Source organism: Herpailurus yagouaroundi, unplaced genomic scaffold (genome assembly GCF_014898765.1).
Source record: "Herpailurus yagouaroundi ecotype Mexico unplaced genomic scaffold, PumYag 530, whole genome shotgun sequence".
Lineage (NCBI taxonomy): Eukaryota > Metazoa > Chordata > Mammalia > Carnivora > Felidae > Herpailurus > Herpailurus yagouaroundi.
Genome location: NW_024412747.1, coordinates 3768108 through 3782539, shown reverse-complemented (window position 1 = coordinate 3782539; position 14432 = coordinate 3768108). Strand labels below are relative to the sequence as shown.

At 46.5% G+C, this 14432-nt stretch overlaps 1 long non-coding RNA gene across 1 annotated transcript; it reads left to right on the top strand.

Moving 5' to 3' along the window:
* Positions 1-913: 913 nt before the first annotated feature.
* Positions 914-6092, top strand: LOC121023197 (uncharacterized). Its single transcript, XR_005787287.1, has 3 exons — positions 914-1586; positions 5397-5519; positions 5621-6092. It is a non-coding gene; the product is annotated as an uncharacterized LOC121023197 (long non-coding RNA).
* Positions 6093-14432: the final 8340 nt, after the last annotated feature.

Here is a 14432-nt window from a genome sequence, read left to right as displayed (position 1 = left end):
CTCAGATTATGTGTTCAACCTAAACACCAATTTGCTGACACAGAGTGATCCTGAGGCTTTATCTATGCTGGAGAGATACCCTGTGGGTTTCAAGCAACCTAATGATAATACGTGCCATGTCACAGCTTTGCATCTTCGAAGCATGGAAGCCACCGCACGAGTTTCCCTCTACCTTTCTGGGCTGGTCCTACGTACAATTCTGTGCATGCTGTTCCTTGACATTTCTCTGCTTTCTGCACTGTGGATGCCCTGAAACACTCAGGAAAACATACCGATTATTAACCCAACCAACCAACAATTAATAAACCATCTCGTGGCCTTAAAGTACTTTCCTTTCTTGACCTCCCTATCCAGCACTTGGCACCATCGTCATTCTCTTCTAGAACATGTTTCCACCTGATTCTGTGGTGCTTTCTTCTATCCAGTCCTCTCCTCAGTGGCTCCTGCTTAGTCTCTACCTCTGGCCCCTCTTCTTCCTTCTGCCTGTCCACTCTCAGTCTCCCATGTCCATTCTCCGTTCTCAACCCTTCCCTCTGAAGGTCATCTCCCTGGATAACCTCGTCCCATCCCAGTGTATGATCAGCATCCTGATGTGTAGCGCCCTGAGGTCTCAGAGAGGTCACAGCCCTCTCTCAGACCTCAGTTGCCACGTACTGGATTCACACCAGGATGAATCCCACCCCTGCCCCGCAGAACAGCTGTGTGAATGTGGACTAGTGACTTGAGCTTCAGCTTCCTTATCTATACAATGGGGAGAATTGAATGCACCTCATGGTGTTGTAAAAAGCATTAAAGAAGTTGGTTTTGCAAAGTGATTGGCACATGGTAATCACGTGATCTGTGTTCTCTGTAACTTTTATTCGAATGATTGAGCGTTTTAACTTGCATACTCTATTAGCACACTTCTCCTATTTTTGCAACAACAGCACAACCCCTCTAATGATTCCTATTTCTCTTAGTGATCACCTGCCTTCCCATGTTCTAGACTCCAGACTCTGAGGTCAATTTTGAGCCTCTTTTCTCTTTTGCCCCTATATCTAATGAATCACCAAGCCCCACCCCTCAGTTCAAATCTGGCCCTTCCTCTCCATATCTATCCCTAATAGCCTGATTTGCATTGATTATTCCCTAACCAATCTTTCTCGCTCTCGTGTTTTTCTTACTGCCAACCCATGCCAGACCTGTGGAAATGTTCATCTTGGCACCTAGCTGTAATTACACACTTCACTGGTCCCAAACAAACTTCCACTGACTCACGCTTCTTGCTCAACACAAGGCAATTCCTCAAAGTAACATTCAGGTTCCTACACGGTAGGGTTGAGGCTTGGCTCAGACGGTGTGAGGGGGTGGGGAGAGGGCGGCCCTCCGGATGGCATGATAACGCGTCAGCTCAGGGTGGGAGAAAATGTGAGTCACCTGCTTGTTCTCAGTAAGCAGCAGAGAGTATATAAAGAGAATGGGTAACTCCGTGCTAAATTGCAAAAAATACCAAAAGTCACACGGGCATGAATAACATTCAATCACAATTTATCAAGCATTTTCTAAAGTGCCAGATCCTATGGCTGGGTGTTGGGGATGTGGTGAACGTAAGTAATACAGTCTTTGCTCTCAAGGATTTAAGATCAGAGAGACAGACGGGTAAGTCGATGGCCATTGGAACACAGTGTGAACCCCACTGAGCTCTTTGGTGGGAATACAGAAGGATGTCACCCGTGCATGTGGGGGTTGGCGGGGTGGGGGAACCGTCTTAGGAGGAAATGACATCTTAGTTGAGACAGAAGCATGAAGACTCAGTCAGCCAGGTGAGGGTAAAGCGGCAGGGTGGGGAGGGGGTGTTTCACGGTGAGGGGATCCCCTGGGCCCACCGAGACACAGACAGACCCTGCTGCCGTAGGGCTGAGGCTTTGCTGGGGGCAGAGGTAAGGGGTGTTGAGAGATAAGGGGTAAGCAGGGGGTGGACTAGGAAGAACTGTCTTCACCATCATAAAAGGGTTGGAGTTTATCCTGGCGGTGCAGGGGAGCTTCTGATCAGGGAAGCGTCTCATCAGATTTTCTTTATTCTCAGAAGCTGAGAAAAGAGCCAGGAGTTTAGTTGGGAAGAGGCTCCATACATCAATAATTAGAACTCAAAGAATTTCAGATTAATTTCAGTGGTTCTGTTTCAGCAATGATTTCAATTTCAAGACGTTTCATTGGACTCGGTTCTTTACCTCTGACCCTTGCGGTTCATAAGTAACAAAAGTAGCCATCAACTGATTTATGTGCTGTTGTCTAAATAAATGTTTATTAGGGTCAAAATTATGGGCTGTCAGGGTCAGAAAGGACCTGCTTGAAAACAAAAGCACGGGTGGACAGAATGGTGGATCCTTCTTTTTTATTTTTCTGGGTGACTGCCTTAATTTAGCTCTGCCTGGCCTCTGTGGCTAACCCCGAGGCGGAAGCATAATGCCTAGAGGGGGACATTGAGGAGGCCTGTAGGCCCGGCCCGGCCTGACACCCCCCTTCTCAGGGAAATGAGGCTATGGTGAGCTCTCCACAATGAACCCAAAGCAGCTTCATTTGGCAAGAGTTGGGAATGAGAGGGAGGGGTCAGGCGTCCCCAAACAAGGGAACCCAGGCCCCATTATGTAAATAGATACCACGCCCTTCAGCCCAATTTTGAAAGATAGAGACACAATCACCCCTCCAGGTCCAGACTCAAAGGCTGCCTTAATAGAATCTGGCCCTATGCTGTATATGTCATTAGGAAAAAAAATCTATCTTGATGGCTTAGTCATTACAGAAGCGACAGTAGCATAATGCAACAGCCCTTGGAAAGGTTATTAGTCACAGAGTGGAGATGACTTAGATTTGATTACTTCCCACGGGGAAGGTTGAAGAAATGGCTCCCTCAAACCCCAAGTATTTTTTTTTTTAGGGTTAATGGAAATTTCAATGTCACCATTATCCTACAATAACTGGTGTTACCTGTTATTTGTATAACACTGAGATTTTATATATTATAGCTATGATTATCCCCATTTTAGATATGAGGAGCCAGAGACCCCTCAACAGAGAGGTTAAGTAGCTTGCTCAGTGTTGCACAGCAGATAAGTGATGGTTCCAGAGTGAACCCAGCAAATTTCTGACAAGAGCTTGCACTGTAAAATATTACTTGCCTGTGAAATATCACTGTTGTATGGATGAAATTTTAGAAAGAGAGATAGTTTATTCACTTATTAGATTGGCAAAGACTGGGAGGCTGAACGATGTCCAAGGTGAGGAGGGCTTGGGGAAAAGTGTGCTTGGCTACCCCGTGTAGACAAAGTGTTGGGTATCCATTCTTCCTTTCCAAGCAGGAGTCAGAAGTGTTCAGGTAGCCACCCGTCTCCAGCTCTAGAATGGAATCTGAGTATGTAAAGCCACTGCTTTCACACTATAACATGAACTTTGTTTGGCCAGTCATAGCCCGTGTCTTTCCAAAACATGAAATCGAGTAAAAATAGTATTATACTTTTCATCTGGAGTACTGGTTTATGCGAGAAAAAGAAATATCTTTATTATTTAAGCTAATCTGTGTTGGGATTGTTGTTCCTTCACAGCTGAAAGCTCCTGGGTGACTCACTAAAAGTGTGAACTTTTAAAAGTGTGCAATACTTCTGGAGGGCAATCTGACTATATGTGTCAAAATCCAACTAAACATACTCAGTAATATCACTTCTAGGAATATATCTCAAAGAAGGAAATGGCTGTATGGGCAGGGTAAAAGGATGTTCATGCAATCAATATTTTTAAGAGTAAAAAAGAAAGAAATGACCTAAATAATCATCAAGAAAGATTATATATAAACTATGTTGTATTCCAGAGTCTATGAAACAAAACACTATGCAATCAGCAACATGATGGGATTTAGAAAGCAGTGAATTGTTCACATCCTGTCTCAGCATAAAAGACATGAACAGGAAATTAGTCAAGCCATTGAGTTTCAATGAAAAGTTAAGATGTGTGTGTTTTTCTCAACCACTGATGCATAATTGATAGAGTCAAAGATCATCACTAGATGCTAAAACCATTGGGTAAAAGGTTGTAGGAGGAGGTTGTCACTTGGTCTCCAAGGATCTCCCTTGAGGTTATTTATTGATTACAACGGAGGAAGTCACCACTATATTGAAGAGATCTGGCAGATGCTACTTAACCAAGTGATGAGACTTTGTAATCCCAACAGAGACAACGGACCCCATGATGTGATGCGCTGTAAAGTACCGACCCCACTTAGGTCATATTCTTGTCAGAAAGATTTAACCAGAATCTAGTCAATCTACGCAAGTTCAGATTATAGGTCATTCTACAAGACAATGGGCTTTGATTCTGAAAAAACTCTGTCACAAAAGAAAAAAATAAGGCAGGAAAGAATATTCTGGAACACCACCGTCCAATAGAAATACAAGAGCCATATATGCAATTTAAAAAATTTACATTGCCACATTAAAAATAAAAGAAACAAGTAAAATTAATCTTAGTCATTTAAAATGGTAATTATTAATTAATAAGTTCAACAAATAATTTTAATTTTATATTTTTAGTCCAATATATTCAATGTATTAACACTTCAGTATGCAATCAGTATACAGGATTACCAGCGAGATAGCTTGCGTTAGTTTGTGTGTGTGCTGAGTTTTCAGTACAATGTACATTTCAAGCCACATGTTAAGCACTCAATAGCCACATGGCCAGGGGCTTCCATATTGGATGGCTCAGTTCTAGATTACAGAGGATTAAAGAGATGTAATAACCAGATGAAACGTGGGAACCTGTTTTGGAACAACAACAAAAATAGCTCTAAGGGAGATTGTGGGGTAACCGGGGCAATTTATAGACTGCATATGGTATAGACTGTGTATTTTTAATATTAGTATATATACATTAAAGTCCTTGAGTAATAACTACACTCCGTTGTGTAGGAGAATAGTGTCATGCTTAGGAGGTATATGCTAAATTGCTTGGGTGTAAGGTCTGATGTCTGTAACTTACTTTCAAATGGCTTGACAAATCACAGATCGTAAATAGAGAGCAAGCAGATAGAGATACAGAGAGTGAGCAAGTGTTAATAACTGGTGAATCCGAGGGGCACCTGGGTGGCGCAGTCGGTTAAGCGTCCGACTTCAGCCAGGTCACGATCTTGCGGTCCGTGGGTTCGAGCCCCGCGTCGGGCTCTGGGCTGATGGCTCGGAGCCTGGAGCCTGTTTCCGATTTTGTGTCTCCCTCTCTCTCTGCCCCTCCCCCGTTCATGCTCTGTCTCTCTCTGTCCCAAAAAAAAAAAAAAAACAAAAAAAAACGTTGAAAAAAAAAATAATTGGTGAATCCGGGGAAAGGACGGTCAGATGTTTGTTGTAATGCTTTGTTTCAACTTTTTGAAGGTTTGAAAGGTCTGAGAGAAAACACAGATTCTAATCATGATGATGATGATCCTACTGGGCTTTATAGTCTATGGTGTATTTTCACATATATTGTTAATTGGATCCTTTCAGAAGCCTGTGCAGGTAGATACAGATGGTATATTTTATCTTTGTTTTATAGTCAATGAAAACATTTCTTCACGTGCCAGGCACAGTACATACATTTGCTCTCCTAATTTCTGCAGGAGCTCCCAGAGACAGGCTGAGTCTCTCCCCTTCACCAGAGCTCACCCCTGAGGCTCTGGGAGGACAGAGGACAGTCAAGATCGCCAAACAAGAAAGTCCCAGCCTGACCTGACCTCCTTTCTCTCTTCACTTCCTGTTTGTAAGCCCTCTTGGACGGATGCAGAAATGGAAGCCCAGAGACGTTAACTAACTTGTACAAAGTCACACAGCTACTAAGGGGCAAAGCCAGAATTCAAGCCAGACTTCAGTCTCCCATTCCAGGGCTCTTTTTTCACAGCACCCAAGCCACCTATGGATCGGCCCTCCCGCCTGAACCTACGCTCTGAAGTAGGTTCAGGCTCTGACGGTGACTCACATGAGAAGAGGTCTTGGCTCAAGGGCCCTCAGCACAGGAAGTTAATCGAGCTATTGAAGTTGGGCCAAGGAAAGGCCCATAAGCTCAGAGATCGCCTCGCCAGAGAGAAGCTTTATCAAAACAAAAGCACAGCCACATCAACTAAATCATCTGATGCTCTGATTAAGAAGCATGAGTGGCCACCCCATGTGATCTGTGATGTGATCTGTGCGCTCCAGCCCCGGAGACAAGATCGGGCACAGATTTCTGCCTTTGGGGTAGGAGGATGGCATTCAGGCAGGATTACATTTGTGGGGCTGGGGAAGGGTGAGGTGATGTGGGAGGGAGGGATGGGGCCTTTCAGGCCTCCAGTCTCACAGCTATGCTGCATCTTTTTTTTTTTTTTTTTTAATTTTTTTTTCAACGTTTTTTATTTATTTTTGGGACAGAGAGAGACAGAGCATGAACGGGGGAGGGGCAGAGAGAGAGGGAGACACAGAATCAGAAACAGGCTCCAGGCTCCGAGCCGTCAGCCCAGAGCCCGACGCGGGGCTCGAACTCCCGGACCGCGAGATCGTGACCTGGCTGAAGTCGGACGCTTAACCGACTGCGCCACCCAGGCGCCCCGCTGCATCTTTTTTTAAAGCAAATATAATTTGGTTTTCAGTGAACTTGAAATGAAATCTAACTTTTTAATGGAAATTAAAATTTGTCATTTAGTTTTAGTTATTTGATTAAAAAACCGTGTGCGTTACTGAAAGTCTTAGGCTGGAGAACAACGAAGGCGTGTGTCAAAATACTCAAAGAAGGAGAAAATAGCACCCATAACAGGAATCTAAGGGAACGGTGAGTTTTGCATCAGAACAGACTCAGTGCAGTGAGGACTTCCAAAGAGGGCTTGATAGACTCCTTCCTTCCAGGACCACCCCCTTCTCTCCCTTTGATGAGGGGATTCCAGCAGGGATCCACCAGGTAGCTGTAAGGCAAAGAAGGTCATCTATGGAGGGTTGACCTTGAACCCCAAAGCACTTCTTGAACTGCTAGAAGGGGCTGCCCGGCTGTTCTGGAGATCGCAGGGTCCCGGTATACTGGGGGCAGCCAACCGCCCGGCTCTGGGGAAAAACGTGCACACGGGAGCAGCTGGGCACGCGCCCCAAGCCCCTCCCTCTGACTGTGGGCAAGACCTGTGTTTAGGGGTTACACCTGCCTCTTTTCAAATAGCTTCTTCTCAGTTGGAGATGCTGCAGCGACTGTCAATCTAGACCCTGAATCTGGGAATGTTCATAGTTAGTGCGGAGCGCGCGTGACGGGACAGAGATTTAATCAGAGACCCGGTTTAGGGTGATGTTGGCGGTGGCGGTGAAGCCTGGTGGTAGACACCAAACCCTTAGCAGAGTGGTCCTGGAGGAGCGAGTCCGGGTAAGCAGCCAAGCTCCACCATTCAGACAGCCCGCGTGGGCCTGACTGGTGAGTGAACTCTGCAGAACTCTGTCTGCATCCCGAACTCGTCAGGCCTGCCTGTGACCTTCATCCAGACCTGTCTGGAAGGGACCGGGACAGAAGAGTGGCAAAGCCAGCGGTGAAGGACTGTCCGGAAGCTCTCCCACATGCTCTCTCTGGACTGGCCAACCAGCACGTCTTCTCCATCGTTCAGCTCGAATCCCCCCCAGGCTTTTGGTGGTGGTGTTTAATCTGAGTCTTTACCTTGCTGAGCACTAGGACACATAGGACTTATGCAGCCAAGAGCTGACAAAAAGGGGGTCCCTGCATGGGGGCTTGGTGATCCTGTAGCCCAGAAGGGCTCGCTCTCCCCCTGAGACCCCATACCCCCCCGAGTCCCGAGGTGCTCAATCAGCTCCCAGGGCTGGGAGAACCTTGTGTGCCTGTCTCAGGGCCGAGTCCTCGGAGCTGGAGGTATTGAGTGCGAGGAAAGCCAGAGGGGCCTCAGCCTCAACCCGTAGACTTGATGTTGGCCAGCGCATCTTGTGACTTCCAGTATCAAAGATTTCTCCCGCTGAAAGGAAGGGCTGGAGCTTCCACGGCTCAGAGGCACTCAGTGGAATGCTCTGTTCTATTTTAGTGACACAATGGTCACATTATCCTTAAGACGAAGAAAATGCACTTGGGGCGTAAGAATACTGCTTCCCTCGCGTTCTGTCCCATTCTTCTTTCCTGCCCTTCACCGCACCCTCCCCTACTCTTTGCTCTATTTTTATTGATGTGAAATTTATAGAACAAACAATGAACCGTTTTTAAAGCATATGACTCAGTGGCATTTCGTGCCACACAGTGTTGTGCAACCATCACCTCCGTCTAGTTTCAAAACTTTTTCATCACCCCAGAACATCCCTGAAGGCATGAAGTGGCCTCTGTGGCTTCCCCTCCCTGTCCAGGCATGGCAGGAACCACTCATCTGCTTTCTGTCTCTAGGGATGTGCCTCCTCTGGACATTTCATATAAACGGAAACGTGCAATATGTAACTTCTTGTGTCTCGTATCTGTCACTTCATATTATGCTTTTGAAGATCATCCAAGTTGTAGCAAATAATAGTACTTCATTCTTTTTAAAAAATATTTATTTATTTTGAGAGGGGGAGGGGCAGAGACAGAGGGAGAGAGAGAATCTCAAACAGGCTCCGTGCTCAGCGTGGAGCCCGACGCGGGGCTTGATCCCACAACCGTGAGGTCGTGAGCTGAGCTGAAATCAAGAGTCAGACGCTTAGCCCACTGAGCCATCCAGACAGCCCAAGTACTTCATTCTTTATGACCAAAGAGTATTCCACTTTGTGGGTGTAGCAGAACTCAGGCAGTCATCCGTTGATGGGCATTTGGGTCGTTTCCACCTTTTGGCTACTGTGATTAATGCTGCTACAAACATTCATGCACACGTTTCTGGGTAGATGTATGCTCGCATTGCTCTAGGGCCATATGGTAACTCTGTGTTTAGCATTTTAATCGATTGCAAAACTGTTTCCCAAAGCTGCTGCATCATTGGGCACGTCCACCAGTACAGTCGGAGGGTCCCTCGCCCTCTTATCCAGTGAAACAAAACCAAACCAGCAAAACAATCTGCTCATCCTAAAGCACGGCGGCTGCCAAGGGCCTCTCCAGAACCAAGTGCGTTTCCTAACAATGATTCACAAAGCAGCTCTGGTAAAAGGTGAGCCTAAAACAAACACACCCAGCTGGTCCACAAGCTGCCCGCAAAGGCCCAAGAAGCTGGTCTGTCCGCCGCTTCAGGGGAAGAGGCTCTACTAAAGTTGTTCTGCTCCTGTGCACCCCCCACCCCCCACCACGGTCAGCTGCTCTTTGCCCCCATTCGAACGGGTCCATCAGCAGGTCAGCTTGGCCAGCCCCCCACTGAGCATGGACCGTGTGCCTCCCCAGCTGGTGGGAAGACGCGTGGAAGAGGAAAGAGGTCAGGTGCGATTCAAGGAGCATGCTGCGATGTGGACAAGCCTGGAGCAGCACGAAAAGGGGTGGCATTTTAGAGCTGGAAAGGACTTTGTGATCTCAACTCCAAGTCAGGCACGAGGTCAAAGTTGAAGAAACGAAGGTCACTCCGGTTCGGGGAAGCCGAGGCGAGAAATCGGGTCCCGCTACGTCTGTGTTCCCAGGCTCGTCCTATAAGGCTCACCTGGGGAGCTGGTAAAATGCAGATCCCCTGGCCAGGCCAACCAGACCCGACTATCGGGGGACAGAGGCTGTGCTTTTAGTGGGTCTGATCAGGAAACTTGGGGAAGATGCCACTCATTGTGAAGAAAAGGATAAAGCTGATTTAGCAGCAGCAAAGTTGCCTAGTTCTTGATTTCATTGCTGATATCCCCTTGCATTGGAGTGAAAATGTGAAGTCATCATGTTTGCATGCTATGTGGTTTCTGTTAGTCTGCCTTAGGTTCTGATGGTCCCATGATTTAGATAGTCCCAGCCTATGGGACGCACACCTGCGTGCACGCACACGCACGCACAGAATGGATGGCGAGTTGCCCATCTCCTTTAAGCCAGATTATAGCAACTAACCTCACTGTTCTGCACCTCGCTTGTAAAAAGGAAAAAAAAAAAGAGGGTGCCTGGGTGGCTCAGTTGGTCAAGTGTCTGACTTTGGCTCAGGTCATGATCTTACAGTTCACAACTTCAAGCCCCGTGTTGGGCTCTGTGCTGACAGCTCAGAACCTGGAGACTACTTCTGCCCCTCCCCCATGTGCACGTTGTCTCTCTCAAAAATAAATAAATACTAAATAGATAAATAGAAAAGAAAAAAATATTTTCTTTAAAGATTTCTTTTCTTGTTTATTTTTTGAGAGAGGGACAGAGTGAAAGTGAGGGAGGGGCAGAGAGAGAGGAAGACACAGAATGTGAAGCAGGCTCCAGGCTCTGAGCTGTCAGCACAGAGCCCGACGCGGTAATTGAAGTCGCGAACCGTGAGATCATGATCTGAGCCAAAGTCGGACGCTTACCCGACGGAGCCACCCAGGTGCCCCAAAAGAAAAAAAAAAATTAAGTGTGGTGTCTAATCTGATGAAAATTAAGAAAAAAAAAGCCCGTAGGGGTGCCTGGGTGGCTCCGTCGGGTAAGCACCCAACTTCGGTTCAGGTCATGATCTCACAGCTAATGAGTTCAAGCCCCACATTGGGCTCTGTGCTGACAACTCGGAGCCTGGAGCCTCCCTCTCTCTCTGCCCCTCTCCAACTTGCACTCAGTCTGTATCTCAAAAATAAATAAAACATCAAAAAATATTTTAAAGACTCTGTAGTAGATATTTTTAAAATCCTGATTTCACAGATAAAGAAACTGAGATTCTGTGAATCTCAGATACTTGCTCAAAGTCATGAATCTAGTCCCTCACTGGCTGTTATGGGTTGAACTGTGTCCCCCTCAAAAGATTATAATGGTGTCCTAACCCCCCAGTACCACACAGTGTGACCTTATTTGGAGACAGGCTTTTTCCAGAAGCAGTCGAGTTGAAATGAAATCATTAGGGTGGGCCCTAACCTAACATGACTGGTGGTCCTTATAAAAAAGAGAAATTTGGATCCAGACATGCACACGGGAAGACCACCATGCGAAGACGGAGGCAGAAACTGGGAAGATGCTTCTACAAGCCAAGGATTGCCAAAGACGGCTGGCAAACAACAAGAAGCTACGGGAGAGACATAGAACAGACTCTCTCCCGCCAGCCCTCCTAAGGGACCACCCTGCCAACAATCGATTTCAGACTTCGGAGCCTCAGAGCTGTGACACAGTACATTTCTGTGGTTTAAAGCCACACAGTGTGGGACTTAGCACGGCAGCCCTACACTGGCTGAACTGAGAGGCAAACCTGGGCCTGTCCACACCTAATTAAAGTGCACCCGTCACTGCACTGCAACCACTTCAAAGAGCCCAGAGTGTAATGGGGGAAAGATGTGAGCAGATGAGCACCTGACTGTTCCACACAGTTCTACGCAAAGATCATGAGAGCACAGAGTAGGGAGTGGCTGGGAATGGTTAGAGGTGGTTTCAAGCAGGGTGCCTGGACGTGGCCTGTGTGCTCAAGTTGGTTCCAAGGTCATGGTCTAAACACAGTACAGCAAGCATAGATCTCAAGACACACACAGATACGCACACCCGTGCGCATGCACACACACACACACACACACACACACACACACACACACACTAATACACACATGAACAGTACCATGGACAGCGGAAAGAGAAGCCCCAAAAGGCAAATACACTGAGTCCAAGCCCCATTCTAGCTCTTGGACAAGTCACAGTCTCCCAGGTCCTTAGTTACTCCTGTAAAATGGGGATAATAAATAGTAAACCTACCAACCCCAGAGCGTGGTAATGGACCAGACGCCCATTTATGGTCCATTTATACGGTTTATATGTGGGAAAGGGTGGCTTGCCTTTAGATAGCGGTTTCCAAACTTGGTTCAGTCTGGTGAGTTGTTGAAATCTACAGATTCCAGGTTGCCTCTCCCAGAGCCTCTGATTCAGTGGCCTGAGGTGCTGCCACAGAGGGCGTGGGAAAACACACTCTCCAAGGGACTGTCACGGGCTGCCAGGGAGAAGGTTCTAGATAATTGCCGAACAAACGTGCTGCTGTGGGTCGTGGGTTCAGGGAGCTCACGTGTGCTGGCACAACCAGACACATACTTTGTCAGGCCCAGGGCAAAAATGAAAATTCAGGGGCTCCTTGCTCAAAAATTAAGGACTGTAAGACAGCAACACCAGAGCATTCAACTCAGCACAGATTCTTCTGAGTGCGGTTCCTGTGCTGAGTTAGAGCAGAAGCTGCTGGAGGCCTCAGTGGTGATGCCCACATTGGGGGAAAAACAGCTCAGAGGATGCCCACTAAAGCCAGTCTGATGCGGAGTCTTTCGTTTTAATTGGCTAAAAGCACCTTGGGATTTTGGAGATGGTGTAGCATGGTCCAGACAAGTCAGCCTAAAAGACAAAGCCAAGGACCCTCAAGGCTCATGTCCAATGATCCAATTACAGGGCCTTCCCCCATGTCAAATTCTGCAGCCAGTCCCACGGGTTTCCATTCTGCTATAATTCAGACAGACACACAAGTACGGTAGCAATTGTGCAAATAGTCCCGAGCGGGCAGGGTGCTGCTCACCACATTCATTACTTTTGTCACGTTTCCAACATTCTTGGTGCCAGAGGTCACAGGCCCCTGACTATTCTGAAGGGTCTATTTCCTTTCTGTCGCGTGCAGCAACGCTGACAGGTGAGCACAAGATTGGCAACTCGGTAATTGGATTCACACTCTGATGTTGTAACAACTGCTGCCTGAGAACAGGTCACGGGGAAAACACATTCTTCCACTGAACTCAAATAACCTAAGCAATTTGTTGTCCCTTCTCCTTCTGGAGGGGGGAAAAAAGATGATATAAATGTTGAATGCATATGTGCATGTATGTACAAATGTATGTAGGTATGAAAAGGTGTATGAATGCATGTGCATGTATGTATACGTGTGTGTGCATGTGTAGGTATATGTGTATGTGCAATATATGTATATGTGTGTATATATAAATATATACGCATATGTGTATACGTATTTAGGTACATTGTATCCATAAAACTAACAAGAGTTATGGTGACTATGAAGGCAACTTTAGTCAGTCAATATTTATTTGGGGGGAAAATAATGTATTAGAGAGGCTATCAACTCAGTTCGGAGAAAACTATCACCTTGTATGGGGAAAACTGGTTTCCTCCATGTCTGCTTATGATGCAGGACTTAAATCACGTCTGTACGGACCTCAACCTCCCTTTCCCTCCCCTGCCTCCCCCCCTGCATATTTGCCAATTCACAAGGTTCAGAAAGCATATTTCTCCCTCATGCAAAGAAACAGGGACGGGCGTCTGGGTGGCTCTATGGGTTAAGCATCTGACTTCGGCTCAGCTATGATCTCACGGTCAGCAAGTTCGAGCCCTGCATCTGGGTCTGTGCTGACAGCTCAGCACCTGGAGCCTGCTTCGGATTCTGTGTCTCCTTCTGTCTCTGCCCCTTTCCGGCTCGTTCTCTGTCTACTTTCTGCATGAGGCTGATGATGCCTGATTCAGAGGAACCAGATATTGAGACAAATAGCTCAAGAGCGTGAAAGACACTTGTAGGTCTTTCCTTGTGTTAAATAGAGGGTTGCCTGACATATAGCCACACCAAGGCCTCACACAGATATAGAGTCAGTAGTATCTCAGGCTGTGTACTATTTTACTTTAACAACATGTCAAAGATGCATCCTGAAAAAGTATGAGGAAACCGTATGCCCGTTTATTTTACTTCATGTCAACCGGCCATCATTGGGTTTGGTCCTTGTGTCGTCTAGGAGTACCAACTCTTTAGCAAGAAAGAGAAGCTGAAGTTCTGGCCATTTTAGGAGAAAATAACTCATTTTTTGGAGAAGCCTCGAAAACCAACACCTACAAAATCATGGTCAGTATCACTGCATGTCTAACATGAAAATAGAATAAGAGAGAAAGCAAGACAAAATATTAAGATCCATTAAACGCAACTGCTGGTTTTTTCCTGAAAATCAGACTGGCTGTTTTAATTTCCCTCTCTGACTCTGAACTCAACAAAGGCAGGGCTGTTCCCATGTTTCTGAAGTACAGGCTGTTGCTTGCCAAGATGGACCCTGACGTCTCCAAGCTTGCATCCGACACAGGTAACGTTCAGAGGGTGGAAGAATGAATTAACAGTGGCATGAAGAGAAAGCTTGGGGACTGGGGAGAGTGGTGATCGCCCGACACTGCGAACATCCGTCATGCCACCGAGGTGCGTACTTTACGATGGTTACAATGGTAGTTTTTATCTTTCATGTATTTTATCATAATAAAACAATTAATTAATGGGTGCCTACCAGGCACTGATTCAGAAATGGAAATGGAGAATAAAAAGCTCGAGGCTTAAAAAAGAAATTAATAAAAAAAAAAGGGGGGGCGCCTGGGTGGTTCAGTCGGTGAAGCGTCTGACT